This window comes from Ornithorhynchus anatinus, chromosome 2 (genome assembly GCF_004115215.2).
Source record: "Ornithorhynchus anatinus isolate Pmale09 chromosome 2, mOrnAna1.pri.v4, whole genome shotgun sequence".
NCBI classification, from domain to species: domain Eukaryota; kingdom Metazoa; phylum Chordata; class Mammalia; order Monotremata; family Ornithorhynchidae; genus Ornithorhynchus; species Ornithorhynchus anatinus.
In genome coordinates, this window is record NC_041729.1 from 67,986,643 (window position 1) to 68,002,204 (window position 15,562).

Here is a 15,562-nt window from a genome sequence, read left to right on the forward strand (position 1 = left end):
TGGGTTGCCCCTACCAACTCTTGCAGTCCTTTCACATTCTCCTGGAATCCCTGAGGCCCTCTGTTGTCCTTGGAAACTACTTTGTTGATAAAACTGAAATCATCATGCGTGGGCCTCCCCAAATCTCCTTATCATATCCTCACCTCCCTACCACCCCGACAACCACTCCGTCATCTTTCTCAGCAGCCTCTTAAGAAGAGAAGTGGCATGGTCTAGTAGAAAGAGCCTGTGCTGGGGATTCAGAGGATCTGGGTTTTAATCCTGGCTCTGCCACTTTTCCGATGTGTGGCCTTGAGCTAGTTACTTAACTTCTCTGTGCCTCAATTACCTCATCTGTAAAATCAGGATTATGGCTGTGATCCCTTTGAGCCCTGAATACAATTGATTGATATGTGAGAGAGGGACAGTATTTGGCCTGATTATCGTCTATCTACCTCGGTGCCTAATACAGTGCATGGCAGAAAGGTAGTGCTTAACAAATGCCATTAATTATTATTATAATTACTATTAGCCCTTCTGCCTACTCTCTAAATCTGGCCCCCTTACCTGTCCTCTGAATCCATTCCTGCTCACTATTTGAAAACACTTGACCCACTCTGCTTCCAATTAATCAATCATTTGTATTTATTAAGTGCTTAATGTGTGTAGAGCTAGTTGTTGGCAGGAAACATTTCTCCCGACTCTGTTATAATGTACTCTCTCAAGAGCTAAGTACAGTGCTCTGCACCCAATAAGTGCTCAATAAATACTGTTAACTGATTGCAGAGTACTGAAGTAAGTTCTTGAGAGACTACAATATAGTAATAATAATAATAACAATGATAATAATAATTGTGGTTTTTGTGAAGTGCTTACTATGTGCCAGGCACTGCCCTAAGCCCTGGGGTAGGTACAAGATAATTGGATTGGGTGCAGTCCCTGACCCACATAGGGCTCACAGTCTTAAACCCCATTTTATAGATGAGGGAATTGAGGCACAGAGAAGTGAAGTGACTTGCTCCAAGTTATACAACAGGCAAATGGCGGAGCCAGAATTAGAAGCCAGGTCCTTCTGTCCTTCTGACCCCCAGAACATGTTCCCTGCCCAAGCCCAACTGCCATCTTCAACCACTCACTCTCTGATGGCACTTTCCCCTCTGTCTGCGAACATGCCCATGTTTCTCCTATCCTATTAAAAAAAAACTTCTCTGACCTCTAGTTTCCCATCCAGGTATTACTGAATCTCCCTCGACCCATTACTGTCTGAACACCTCTAAAGTGTTGTATATACCTGCTACCTTCTCTTTCTCTTCTCTACTCCCTTCACTCCACAAAACAGTTTCCATTCCTTTCACTCCAGAGATTGTTCTCCAAGATATACTAGTGACAGCCTTCTCAACAAATTTAACCAACTCTAACCTAATCCTTTTAGACATCCCAAATGCTTTCAACACCTCTTACCGGACACAATATGTAACCTGGGTTTTTCTAACTATTTTCTCTTGATCTTCTGCCTCTCACCTCCTACCTTTGGGTTACCCTCAGGGCTCTATTAGGAGTAACCACCTTCTCAATTTACACTGGCTCAATTTCACTGAATCCACTCCACAGCTTTAACTTCCACCTTTATGCAGCTGACTCCCAAATTTATGTTCTCATAATAATAATTAATTATAATAATTATGGTACTTGTTAAGCACTTACTATATGCCAAGCACTGTTCTTAGCACTGGGCTAGATGCAAGTTCATTAGTCTCTGTCTCCAATGAGGCTCACATTCTTACCCTTATTTTACAGGCATAACTAAGGCACAGAGAAGTTAAATGACTTGCCTAAGGTCACACAGAAAACATGTGGTGGATCCAGGATTAAAGCCCAGATCCTGTCCACTAGAAGCCATGCTGCTTCTAGCTATCTCTGACTTCTCTACCTTTCTCGAATCACACGTTTTCTTTTGCCGCCCTGTCATCTCTACATATTATGGCCCATCATCACCTCAAGCTTAATATATCTCAAATTGAATGCCTCATCTTACCTCACAAGTACTGTCCTGAACCTAAATTTCCCATCACAGTTGGCAACATCGCCACCTTCTTTGTCTCTTCCTCTTGAAACCTCAACATCGGCCACTCTCTACTTCATCCTCCTCACCCAGTCTGATAAATATTGAGATCATTGAGCCAAATGTGCTTGTATCTTTTTTTCAATTTATTCCCTCATTTCTCCACTTCTCATGTCTGACAGAGATGTGGCTTTAATGAAATGCATCCTGGGCTCCCTAACCAAAGTCTAGTGCCTTCTGGTCCTATGCCCTCAGTCTTCTTTAACCCATAGCGATGCCATGGACACATCTCTCTCAGAATGCCTCATCTCCATATGCAATCCTTCTGGTAGTATATCTGTAGAGTTTTCTTGATAAAAATATGGAAGTGGTTTAACATTGCTTCCTTCCATGCAGTAAACCTGAGTCCCCGCCCCCAACTCTCTCCCATGCTGCCGCTACCCACAAAGTTGAATTTAAAGGAGAAAGAAAATTATATTATTTCAGAAAAAAAAAAACACTGTAATTTTCATTAAAGAAATTTGAAAAGTTTGGGCAGGGATTATGTCTACCAACTCTTTTGTATTGTATTACACCCCCAAGTGCTTAGTACAGTGTTCTGCACACAGTAAGTGCTCAGTAAATACCATTTTTAAATGGCATTTAGGTGCTTACTATATACCAGGCACTGTACTCACTGTTGGCATAGATACAAGCTTATCAGTTTGGACAGAGTCCATGTCCCACATGGACTCACAATCTTAATCTCCATTTTACAGATGAGGAAACTTAGGTACAAAAAAGTTAAGTGACTTTCCCAAGATCACACAGCTGACAAGTAGTGTAGTCAGGATTAGAACCCAGGTCCCGACCCCCAGGCCCCTGCTCTTTCTACTAGACCATGCTACTTCCTGGCTCACTGACTGATTGATTTAAAAAATTCAAGTTGCTAATTATCCTAAACAGCATAGTCTAGTTTAAAGAGCATGGGCTTGTTAGTCAGAAGGACCTGAGTTCTAATGCTGATTCTGCTATTTTTGTGCTGTGTGATCTTGTGCGAGTGACTTAACTTCTTTGGGCCTCAGTCACATCATCTGTAAGATGGGGATTAAGACTGTGATCCCAATGTGGTCCAGGGGCTCGTTCCAGCTTGGTTAGTTGTATCTGCCTCAGCACTTGCAACAATACTTGGCACATAATAAGTGTTTAACAAATATCATAGAAAAAATTACACTCTATTTCCAAGCTGGAAGAGGTGATGTAGTAGTAGGTCCTATTAACCATTTACTCCTGATTGTGAAATGTAAATCCATGGTCATGAATAACAAAGGTTAACAATAATAACAATAATGGTGTTTGTTAAGTGCTTATTATGTGCCAAGCTCTGTTCTAAGTGCTGGGGTATTTAAAAGCTAATCAGGTTGTCCCACGTGGGACTCACAGTCTTAATCCCCATTTTACAAATGAGGTAACTGAGGCATAGAAAAAGTAAGTGGCTTGCCCAAGGTCACACAGCAGACAAGTGGGAGAGTGGGGATTAGAACTCACATCCTCCGACTCCCAAGCCCTTGATCTTTCCACTAAGCGACGCTGCTTCTCATTTTGACCTTCCAATCCTGGAAGGGCCTTTGTTGTCTGTGGTGTCTAACACCACCAGGCTGAACATTAATCATCAAGTTCTGGAGGGGCAATGACCTCCTCATCTGTGGAAACACAGTTGGCTCAGCTGGTAAATTACAGTCAGTGTCAACCAATTTAGCCAACTCTCTTCAGCTGTTATCTGAATTGACTCAGCAACTGACCTTTATTTCATAAAATCGCATGTCTTAGGGGCATGTTTGACTCAGTTTATTTCTACAGCTACATTTACTGCCTTAAACCATGACCTATAGTGGAAAGAAGACTAGGCTTACCAACTAGGACTGCTAAAATGGATCAGTCCCCAGATCAATTTCCTAAAGGGCAGATAAATCCTCCCTTACTCCTCTGAGGATAGTTACCCATCTAGATTAGCAAAGAGGATGGTCTTTAAGCCCCCTGCTCATCAGAGTTTTTTTAATCATGTTTGTTAAGAGCTTACTATGTGCCAGGCACTGTTCTAAGTGCTGCGGTAGATGCAAAACTACTCAGAGCAGACACATTCCGCATCCCAATTACTCACAGTCTTAATCCCCATTTTACCGACGACTTAACTGAGGCACAGGGGAGTGAAGTGACTTGTCCAAGGTCACACAGCAGAAAAGTGGCGGAACTCAGGTCCTCCTGACTCCCAGGCCTATGCTGTTTTCACTAGGCCCCGCTGCACTACAGCATATGTGATCCATCTGGATCATGGCTCTCACCCTGAGGTCAATCAATCAGTTCTATTTATTGAGTTCTTATTGTGTGCAGACCACTGTACTAAGCATTTGGAAGAATGCAGTATAACAGAGTTGGTACACATGTTCCCTGCCCACAACAAGTTTACAAGTCTAGAGCGGGAGACATACACTCATTTCAGTAATTATGGATATGTACCTAAGTACCCTGGGGCTGATGGATGGGTGAGTAATCTAAGTGCAAGGGTGATGCAGACAGGAGTGGGAGAAATGGAAATGAGGATTTAGTCAGGGAAGGCCTCTGGGAGGAGCCTTCAATAAGGCTTGGAAGGTGGGGAGATTGAGTGATGGTCGGATATGGAGAGGGAGGGCATTCTGGGCCAGAGGCATGATGTGAGGGAGGGCTCATGTCAACCTTCTGGAAGATTCTCCCTACAGGAATATTCCTAGAGAAGAAGTATTCTGTCTCTAGCTTTTTCCCCACCACCATTGCATGTCACTGCTGGACATTGCTTTGGCTAGGTCATTTGCCTCCTGCCTGTTCTATCTTTCATTTCCTATGCCTCTCTAGGGAGCTTTGGTCAATATAAATTTGTGGTGTAATGGACCATCCCTCCTCTCCTCATCTGGCATTCCATTCACATCCCTACTTGTCCCTTGGTGTCTTATTTGCTTAACATATTTATTTTTACATGCTTTTTTTTTAATCTCCACATTGCTCACATTTGTTTTTTGTGGGCTGACCCCAGTTTAGATTCGCACTGCCCTTCCCAGCCACTGTCGTTGACTCTCCCCCTATCTATTTAAGCTGCTCCCTTAAATCCCCCACACAAATTGTTGCTTTCCCTTTTTCTTTGTTCATCATCTGCCACTGCACCTGCTGCTCTCTGGCCATGTGCTTCAGGTAATTAGCTTCTCTTCTATTAAAGCGTTTTATTTGCATTTGCTTGAACCCATGATTTGATAGCCATCCTTTCCTCAGATTCAGTAGTTTCCTTAACATGAGTTCCAAGGGTAAGCTTTTCCTTCCTTGTTTATCTGACTCCAGCAACCAGTGAGATGGTACAGTTCTCCAGATTCAGGGTGAGGTTTTTCATCCTCAAATCAGTCAAGTGGACAGTCCTTAACCAAAACACGTGGTTCTTAGAGATCAGTTCCTCTGGCAGCGAGCAATGTAAGGAATGCTTTCAGCCACTTCTGCAGTCTCATGGGCAGAGATGCTGAGCAAGGTTCCCAAATATTGAAATGTAAAATGGTTTGACAAGCACCCATGAATCTAGGTGGTACCAGGCAAGAACTAAGGATTCAATTGCTTGAAGCTACTTTGTATTCATCCTAAAACACAAGATGATCAGCAATGTCGCATTGAAGTCAGACCAAAGATCTATCCAGCACCGTGTTCCAGCTCTGACAGGAGCAACAGAATGGTTAGGCAAATGGTCTAATTGTTGCTCTCCTTGATGTCCTTCCCAACGTTTAGGGAAGGGGCCACCTCTCATCCCTCATGTCCCTTTCTTAACCCATCAATGCGTGCTCATCCACTCACCCTACCTCAATCTCGTCTATCTTGTCATCCACCTCACCTCCACATCCCGCCTCTGGCCTGCAGCATCCTCTGTCTTCATATCCAGCAAATGTTCACTCTCCCGACCTTCAAAGTTTTATTGAAAACACTTCTTCAAGAGACCTTCCCCTACTTGGACCTCATTTCCTCTTCTTCCATTCCCTTCCACTTCAACCTTACACTTGTATTTGCTCTTTTCATTCGCCCCTCCCTCAGCCCCACGACATAATTTATCTCTATTAATGTCTGCCTCCTTTTCTAGACCTTAAGTTTGTTGTTTGCAGGGACCATGTCCACCAACTCTGTTGTATTGTTTTCTCCCAAGAGCTTGGTGCTACTCTGCTCACAGTAAGCGCTCAATGAATACTACTGATTGATTGAATTATACAAACCCCACTCAAATTCCCTCTGCTCCCCCTGTGTTGGATGAAGAAGTTTATAATCTTGTTTGCTTTGAACCTACACTCTTCATGCTTTCAGTGGGTGGCCTTTCATCCTGCCGATTAGGGATTAGGTGAGTGTCAGAAGTCCTTTTGTGGGTTTGTAGACATCAGAGCTGCCCTCCTCACTCAGCTCCGATTGTTTCAGGCTGAGGAGTCTTAATCTTTTCAATCCAATCTCATATGGAAACTTCTTCATCTCCTGACTCATCCTATTTGCCGTTTTTATTGTGGCATTTGTTAAGGGCTTACAATGGGTCAAGCATTGTTCTAAGTGCCTGGGTGGATACAAGTCAATCAGGCTGGATATAATCCGTGTTCCACATGGGGCTCATGGTCAACGAGGAGGGAAAATAGGTATTGATCCCCACTTGCACATAAGGAAACTGAAGCCCAGAAAGTGAAGTGACTTGCCCAAGGTCACATAATAGGTAAGTGGCAGAGGTGGGATTAGAACCCCGGCTTTCTGGCTCCGAGGCCAGAGCTTTATCCACTTGGCCTCCCTGCTTCCCTTCTCTGCACCTCTTATGGTCATTCATTTAATTGTATTTACTGAGTGCTTACTGTATGCAGAGCACTGTAGTAAGCGCTTGGAATGTACAATTTGGCAACAGATAGAAATGATCCCTGCCCAACAACAGGCTCACAGTCTAAAAGGGGAAGACCGACAACAAAACAAGTAGTCAGGCATCAATACCATCAAGATAAATAGAATTATAGATATATACACATCATTAATAAAATAGAGAAATAATATATACAAATGGGCACAAGTGCTGTGGGGAGGAGAAGGGGGAAGAGCAGAGGGAGGGAGTAGGGGGAATGGGAAGGGGTGGAGAGGCAAAGGGAAAGGGAAGGCTCAGTCTGGGAAGGTCTCCTGGAAGAGGTGAGTTCTCAGTAGGACTTTGAAGAGGGGAAGGGTGTTAATTTGGTGGATTTGAGGAGGGAGGTCATTCCAGGTCAGTGGTAGGACGTGGGCCAGCGGTCGATGGCGGGACAGGTGAGAACGAGGCACCATGAGGAGGTTAGCGGTGGCAGAGGAGCAGAGTGTATAGGGTGGGCTGTAGAAGGAGAGAAGGGAGATGAGGTAGGAGGGGGCCAGGTGATGGAGAGCTTTGAAGCCAAGAGTGAGGAGTTTTTGTTTTGGGTGAAGGTTGATAGGCAACCACTGGAGGTTTTTGAGGAGGAGAGTGACATGCCCAGGATGTTTCTGTAGAAAGATAATCTGGGCAACAGAATGAAGTATAGACTGGAGGGGGGAGAGACAGGAGGATGGAAGGTCAGAGAGCAGGCTGATGCAATAATCCAGTCAGGATATTATGAGGGCTTGTACCAGCAAGGTGGCAGTTTGGATGGAGAGGAAAGGGTGGATCTTGGCGATGTTGAGAAGGTGAAACCGGCAGGTTTAGGTGATGGATTGGATGTGTGGGGAGAATGAGAGAGCAGAGTCAAGGATGACACCAAGGTTGTGGGCCTGTGAGACGGGAAGGATGGTAGTGCTGTCCACAGTGACAGGGAAGGAGAGGGACAGAGTTTGGGAGGGAAGATAAGGAGCTCACACTTGGATAAGGAGCTCAGTCTTGGTTTTCCTGCCTGGTGTACAATTCTCATCATCAAGATCATCGGCAATGTCTACATAGGCCCCCTTGTGCCCAAGGGAAGAAACAGAGCGGCAGTGCAAAATGATTAACTTGTATCCACCCCAGTGTTTACTACAGTGCTTGACACATAGTTAGCACTTAAAAAATACCATTAAAAAGGGGCCATTCCTGAGAGAGGAAACTTAGCAATAGTGAGTTTGTAGAGAACGACATATAACTAGAGTCTCTTCTTGCACCGCTTACAGCCAAGGAGAGTAAGCATGATAAATGCCCATTTTAATCAAATTCATGTCACTTTATGCTGTACTTGTAGAGAAGGACATGAAGCGAGACTGCATTCTTGTACCATTTTGACCCAAGGAGAATAAGCGTGATGAATGCCCATTATAATTACATAGATATTTTATTAGATAATGTTTGGTCAGATTATGGGATATCTTGTTGTCTGTGCACCCCATAACTGGCAAACCCTGTCTGCCCTCTTATGCTGTGAGCTGAATTGGGCTGATGCCTCATTGGCCTGAACTCCAGGTAGCCACTTGAAAGATTTTTGTGCATGGATATATGATTATGTGTATGAGCAAAGGAATAAACAAAGACGAAGTCTGAATGTGTATGAATTTATTTGACAGCAGGACACTGTGTTCCAGTTGCTTGTCTTGTATTATGCTGTCGAGTCGTCTCTGACCCATAGCGACACCACGGACACATCTCTCCCAGAACACCACACTTCCATTTGCAATCATTCTGGTAGTGTATCCAGAGAGTTTCTTTGATAAAAATATGGAATCAGTTTACCATTGTCCTCTTCCATGCAATAAACTTTATTTTCTGCCCTCAAGTCTCTCCCTTGATGCTGCTGCCCAGCACATGAAATTTGACTTGTAGCAGATTGACTTCCATAGGCTAGCCACTGGCCGAGCTAGGAATGAGTATGCCTCTGCTTGATTCTCCCTCCCATAGTTAAGACTGGTAGAGTACTGGAAACTCTCCAGGTGCCACCCTGAGAGGGGTTGCCAGCTGCTACTTGAGCAGAAAGGGAAGTTCATCAGCAAAATGGGAAAAAAGAAACATTTGAAAGTTATATCGAGGTCCAGCCTCAAACAACTTAATATAGTTTTGAACTACCGGAAGATCAGTCACTCAGCCAGTCGTATTTATTGAGCACCTACTGTGTGGAGAGCACTGCATTAGGCAGTATACAATACAACAATATAATTGACACATTCCTTGCACACAGTGAGCTTACAGTCTAGAGGAAAGGCAAAAGCAGAAAAAAAATGGCCTGGTGTGTGCCAGTCAGTCAATCCATCAATGGTATTTATTGAGCACTTACTCTGTGCAGAGCACTGTAGTAAGCCCTTAGAAGAATACAATAAAGAAGGCACAATCCTTGCCTTTAATGAGCTTATAGTCTAGTGGGGGAGAGTTAATGAGGGATAGGTCACCCTTGCAGAGCAGAAGCCTTGTTAAGTCAAGAGGTAAATTGAAAATAGTGTCCTAAATTTAAAATAGCTACATTAGTAGTATAGTAGCATGGCATAGTGAAAGGAGCATGGACCTGGGAGTAGGAAGACCTGGGTTCTAATTCCATCTGATTGCCGAGCTTTCACTTGATAACCAGGCTGGGCCTCACACTGCCATGCCCAAGTGATGGGGCAGCCCTTCTCCACCTAGAAGACTTGCCACAAGCACGTTTCCCTTCATTTTTGTGGGTGATTTTTTTTTCATATTTGTTAGCTGCTTATTCTGTGCCAGGCTCTGTATTACGCACTGAGGTAGGTACCAGCTAATAAATTTGGACATAGTCCATGCCCCACATGGGGTTCATATCTCTATCCCCATTTTATAGGTCAGGTAACTGAGGCCCAGAGAAGTGAAGTGACTTGCCCAAGGTCACTCAGCAGACAAGTGGCAGAGCTGGGTTTAGAACCCAGGTTCTTTTGACTCCCAGGCCTGGGCTTGAACCACTGTGGCACACTGTTGGTTCTCACAGATGTGCTCCACTTTTTATGCCCAGTTTCTTCCACCCAGCAGTGATGCTTTTTCCTACAGTAGTTTTAGAGTGATTTCCTCTTTCATTCTACTCTGACTTGTCAGCTGTGTGAGTTGGGGCAAGTTACTTAACTTCTCTTTGCCTCAGTTAACCTCATCTGAAAAATGGGGATTATGTCTGTGAGCCCCACATGGGACAACCTGATTACCTTCTATCTAACCCAGCACTTAGAACATTGCTTGGCACATAGTAAGTGCTTAAAAAATACCATTATTATTATCATTACCCCCCAAATCCTGCTAACCAGGACAAGCAGCTCAATCTGTAGGTAGTGTTTCTCTGTAAAACCATACTCAGGATTTCACTGATGAAGTATTCCCAATGGGTGGGAAGGACTACAACATCTAGGGTGAAATTTCTGTGTGTGTGGGCTCCCCTTTGGGCAGGAAATCCTGAATATAATAGTTTTTCTGCCTTGTGCCTCAATACAATTGTATTTTTGCTAGGGCGGTTGTAAACTAGTGACCGGAAAGACATTTCCCTAAGATGTGGCTGTGTTCCTAGTGGAGCCCTAACTTAATTTGAATCTAACTTAATTTGAATCAATTAATCGTTAGTATTTACCGAGTGCTTACTGTGTGCAGAACACTGTACTGAGGGCTTGGGAGAGCAAAATGGAACAGAGTTGGTAGGCACAGACCCTGCCCACAACAAGTTCACAGTCTAGAGGGGGAATGACCGGTAATATAAGCATGGAAGATGTCAGTCTGTCAATCAGTTGTGTTTATTGAGAGCTTACTTTGTGCAGAGCCCAGGACTAAGTGCTTGGTAGACATATTCTGAGCGCACAGTGAGCTTTTAGAGTCTGGATGTCCTCAGACTCAACACCATAGGTTCCCCACCAGAGAGATCTTCTTTATGCCCTTCCCAGGCCCTTGCCCCTTACCTCCAAGCACAAGGATAAATCTCAGTGCAATTTATGTAGTCTCGCTGTGGGCAGGGAATGTGTCTACTAACTCTGTTAATAATAATAACTGTGGCATTTGTTAAGCGCTTACTATGTTCCAGAAAATGTACTAAGCGCTAAGGTGGATACAAGCAAATTGAGTTGGACTCAGTCCCTGTCCCACATGGGGCTCGCAGTCTCAATCCCAATTTTGCAGATGATGTAACTGAGGCACAGAGAAGTGAAGGGACTTGCCCACAGTCAGCCTACAAGTGGTGAAGCTGGAATTAGAACCCGTGACCTTCTAACTGACAAACCCATGCTCTATCCACTGTTCCATTCTGCTCCTGTTGTATTGTACTCTCCCAAATGCTTAGTACCATAAATTCAATTGATTGACTGATCGATTGATGAAGGAGTTGTTGTAATGGTATTTTTTAGCATCGATGGAGTAGTCCTAGAGTTGGGGGAAATGGGTGCCAACAAGCCCTGCCAGTTCTCAGTCATAACAGTGTCTTGACTTGTCCCAGGGAACAGAAGAGGCCAAATCTCTCTCTCCCAATCTACCAACCTCCTGTCTTTCCCCACTTCAGTCTATATGTCACTCTGCTGCCCGGATTATCTTTCCACAGAAACACTCTGGGCATGTCACTCCCTTCTTCAAAAGTTTCTAGTGGTTGCCTATCAACTTTTGCATGAAGCAAAAACTCCTCATTCGGCTTCAGAGCTCTCCATCACCTTGCCCCCTCCTACCTCACCTCCCTTCTCTCCTTCTACAGCCCAGCCCGCACACTCCGCTTCTCTGCCACTCACCTCCTCACTGTGCCTCGTTCTCGCCTGTCCCACCAGCAACCCCTGGCCCACATCCTACCTCTGGCCTGGAATGCCCTCCCTCTTCCCATCCGCCCAACTAGCACAATTCCCCCTTCAAAGCCCTACCAAGACCTCACCTCCTCCTGGAGGCCTTTCCAGACTGAACCCTCCCTTTCCCTCTCCCCCTCTTCCCCTCCCCATCGCCTCTACTCCCTCCCTCTGTTCTACCCCCTTCCCCACCCCACAGCACTTGGGTATATTGAACATATTATTCTATTTATTTTATTAATGATGCATATATATAATAATGTTGATATTTGTTAAGCGCTTACTATGTGCAGAGCACTGTTCTAAGCGCTGGGGTAGACACGGGGGAATCGGGTTGTCCCACGTGGGGCTCACAGTCTTCATCCCCATTTTACAGATGAGGGAACTGAGGCACAGAGAAGTGAAGTGACTCGCCCACAGTCACACAGCCGACAAGTGGCAGAGCTGGGATTCGAACTCATGAGCCCTGACTCCAAAGCCCGTGTTCTTTCCACTGCGCCACGCTGCTTCTCTATATATCTATAATTCTATTTATCTTGATGGTATTGACACCTGACTACTTGTTTTGTTTTGTTGTCTGTCTCCTCCTTCTAGACTGTGAGCCCATTGTTGGGTAGGGATTGTCTCTATCTGTTGCCGAATTGTACATTCCAAGCACTTAGTACAGTGCTCTGCACACAGTAAGTGCTCAATTAATACAGTTGAACATATGAATGAATGAGTCCTCTTTGAGTGTCCTCTGAGTCTTGGGGAGTTGTCTAACATGAACCGGGAAGAGACGCTAGCTGTCTGCAGTGTCATCATTACTTTTATTTTTGGAGGGGGTTATGGTATCAAGTGCTTACTATGTGTCAAGCACTGTTCTACGTGCTGGGAACAATACATGTCAAATCAGGTGGGACACAGTCCCTGTCCCACATATGGGGCTCGCAGTCCAATTAGGAAGAAAGACAGGTACAGTTGAAGCAACTGAAACATGGGGAAATTAAGTGCTCTAGATGGTAAGCCTGTTGTGGGCAGGGAACGTCTCCACCAACTCTGTTGTAATTGTACTCTCCCAAGAGCTCAGTACAGTGCTCTGCACACTGTAAGTGCTCAATAAATACCACTTATGAAATAGCATTGATGATGTTTTGGGTACTGTAGCATTGCCACTGCCCCGCTAGGAGAAATTAAGTTTCTTCTTCCAAAGAGACCGCACACCAGCATCCCAGATCTCAGTATTCAATAGTATTTATTGAGCGCTTACTATGTGCAGAGCACTGTACTAAGCACTTGGAATGTACAAATTGGCAACAGATAGAGATAGTCCCTGCCCACTGATGGGTTTACAGTCTAATCGGGGAATTAGATCTCAATAGATCTCTAATAAGTGTGGCATTTATGTGCTTACTCTGTGCCAGACACTATACTATCAGGATGGATACAGGATGGTCAAGTCCCAAATGGAGTTGGCAATCTAAATGGGAAGGAAAACGAGTAATAATAATAATAATGTTGGTATTTGTTAAGCGCTTACTATGTGCCGAGCACTGTTCTAAGCGCTGGGGTAGACACAGGGGAATCAGGTTGTCCCACATGGGGCTCACAGTCTTAATCCCCATTTTACAGATGAGGTAACTGAGGCACAGAGAAGTTAAGTGACTTACCCAAAGTCACACAGCTGACAAGTGGCCGAGCTGGGATTCAAACCCAAGAACTCTGACTCCAAAGCCCGTGCTCTTTCCACTGAGCCACGCTGCTTCTCTATTGAATCCCCATTTGCAGATGAGGATAAGTTAACTGACTTGCTCTAGGTCTCACAACACACAAGTGGCAAGCCAGCATTAGAGCCCAGGTCTTCTGCAGGCAGTCAGTAGTATTTACTGAGCATTGTCTGTATGCACTCTACTAAGCTCTTAGAAGAGTACAATGTTACAATAAACGAAGATATTCCCTGGCCCACATACTTACAGTCTAGAGGGAGCTTACATTCTCCCAGGCCAAGAAATTCCCTGGCCCACATACTTACAGTCTAGAGGGAGCTTACATTCTCCCAGGCCCATGCTTTTTCCTCTAGTCCACACTCCTTCGCATTTCTTCTTTATTAAAACACTCCACTAGCTCTGCACTTAAGGATGTACCGCAACAGCATATTCTGGTAGGTGAATATTGCTGCATTTTATAACCTATAAATCCTATGGTGAGGCAATTTTCCTATTCTAAGTACCTCCTACCTAGGCAAGCCCACCTCCAGAAACAAACATAATATCCTTCCTTTGTCTTTACCCCATCCCCTTTTCTATGTGAAATCTTTCCTTCTGCCATTGGTAATCGGGAATCTCCCAGTTCTTTCTTCAAGCTGCTTAGTTCCTGTAGTTGAGCTGGCATCTCTTTCCAGGATAATAACCATTTCATTGATATCCAGGTTAGTTCTAATGTCGACACTTCTGCCTGCTTACAAGTCCCCAATGAAGTGACTTGTCTGTTCTTGTTTTGCCTTGTCTTGACTGTTCAGTTCTTGATCATCGTGGGTAGGGAACATGTCTACCAACTCTGTTCTATTGTACTCTCCCAAGTGCTTAGCACACTGCTCTGCATGCAGTAAGTGCTCAATAAATATCATTGGTTGATGGATTGATATGGGATGTGAGCTGGGAGATATATATGTAGGAGAGCACAGAAGGAGCAGTGTGGCTTAGTGGAAAGAGCACGGACTTGGGAGTCAGAGAATGTGGGGTCTAATCCAGGCTCTGCCTCTTATCAGCTGGTGACTTTGGGCAAGTCACTTAACTTCTCTGTGCCTCAGTTACCTCATCTGTAAAATGGGGATTAAGAATGTGAGCCCCACCTGGGACAACCTGATTACCTCGTATCTACCCCAGGGCTAAGAACCATACTTAACAAATTCCATCGTTATTATTATTATTATCGTTCCAGCTGCAGCTGAAGTTTGTTAATATTCTGGTATCCTTCTATTTTCTTCTGGCACCATTTCAGCAAGGCATTTCTCTTTGATTTCCCCATATCCTCTTGCCACAGCTCTGGATACAATAAGCACTCAAACACCGTAGGAAAAAAATAAACTAACTGTGGTATTAAGAGCTCATTATGTGCCCAGCACTGTACTAAGCTCCGGAGTAGACAGTAAGAACAGACACAATATTGCTACCTTCTCACTGTTTTCAAATCTGCCTCTTCATCTCTGTCAATCAATTGTATTTATTGAGTGCCTACTGTGTGCAGAGCACTGTACCAAGCCCTTGGAAGCGTTCAGCATAACAATAAACATAAGCATTCCCTGTCCACAACAAATTTACAGTTGATACCAGCCTCTCCAAAGTGTCCACTAAAGGAACACAACTCAGCAAGCTGGCATATTTGATGCTAGCGTATTAGAAATCCTCCCGATATTTTCATCATTAGCCAGGATGACCTACTTTTATGTGTGTTTCATGCCAACCCTGTAAGTGGCCGGGTGATACCTCCTGCAGCTGTTGCCTTATGCTAGAGCATTTCACACCACATGGTGCACATTTGCACTCCACTGAGAATATCAGGGTGTTGTCTGTTAGAACCTGATTGCGCTCAAGTAAACAGCCAACAAAACAGGTAAATTGGGGTCACTTGGAGTTGGTGAGATGGCTGGTTGATGAGTAGAGTCGGTTGAAGCTCCTCTAGACTCTAAGGTCCTTGAGGGCAGAGAAGGTGTCTACTAACTCTTACAGGGCACTCTCCCAGTACTCTACATACAGTAAGTGCTCAATAGATGATTGGTTGACCCATCCAGTGAGTATTTGAGGTGAAGCTGTAGATGCGTATCCCGCTTTCTTCTTC

At 44.4% G+C, this 15,562-nt stretch overlaps 1 protein-coding gene across 1 annotated transcript in view; it reads left to right on the plus strand.

The window, feature by feature from the left end:
• The window catches only part of PRKN (parkin RBR E3 ubiquitin protein ligase), a 1,416,888-nt gene that overhangs the window by 1,170,505 nt on the left and 230,821 nt on the right, over nucleotides 1-15,562 (plus strand). The window lies entirely within an intron of this gene.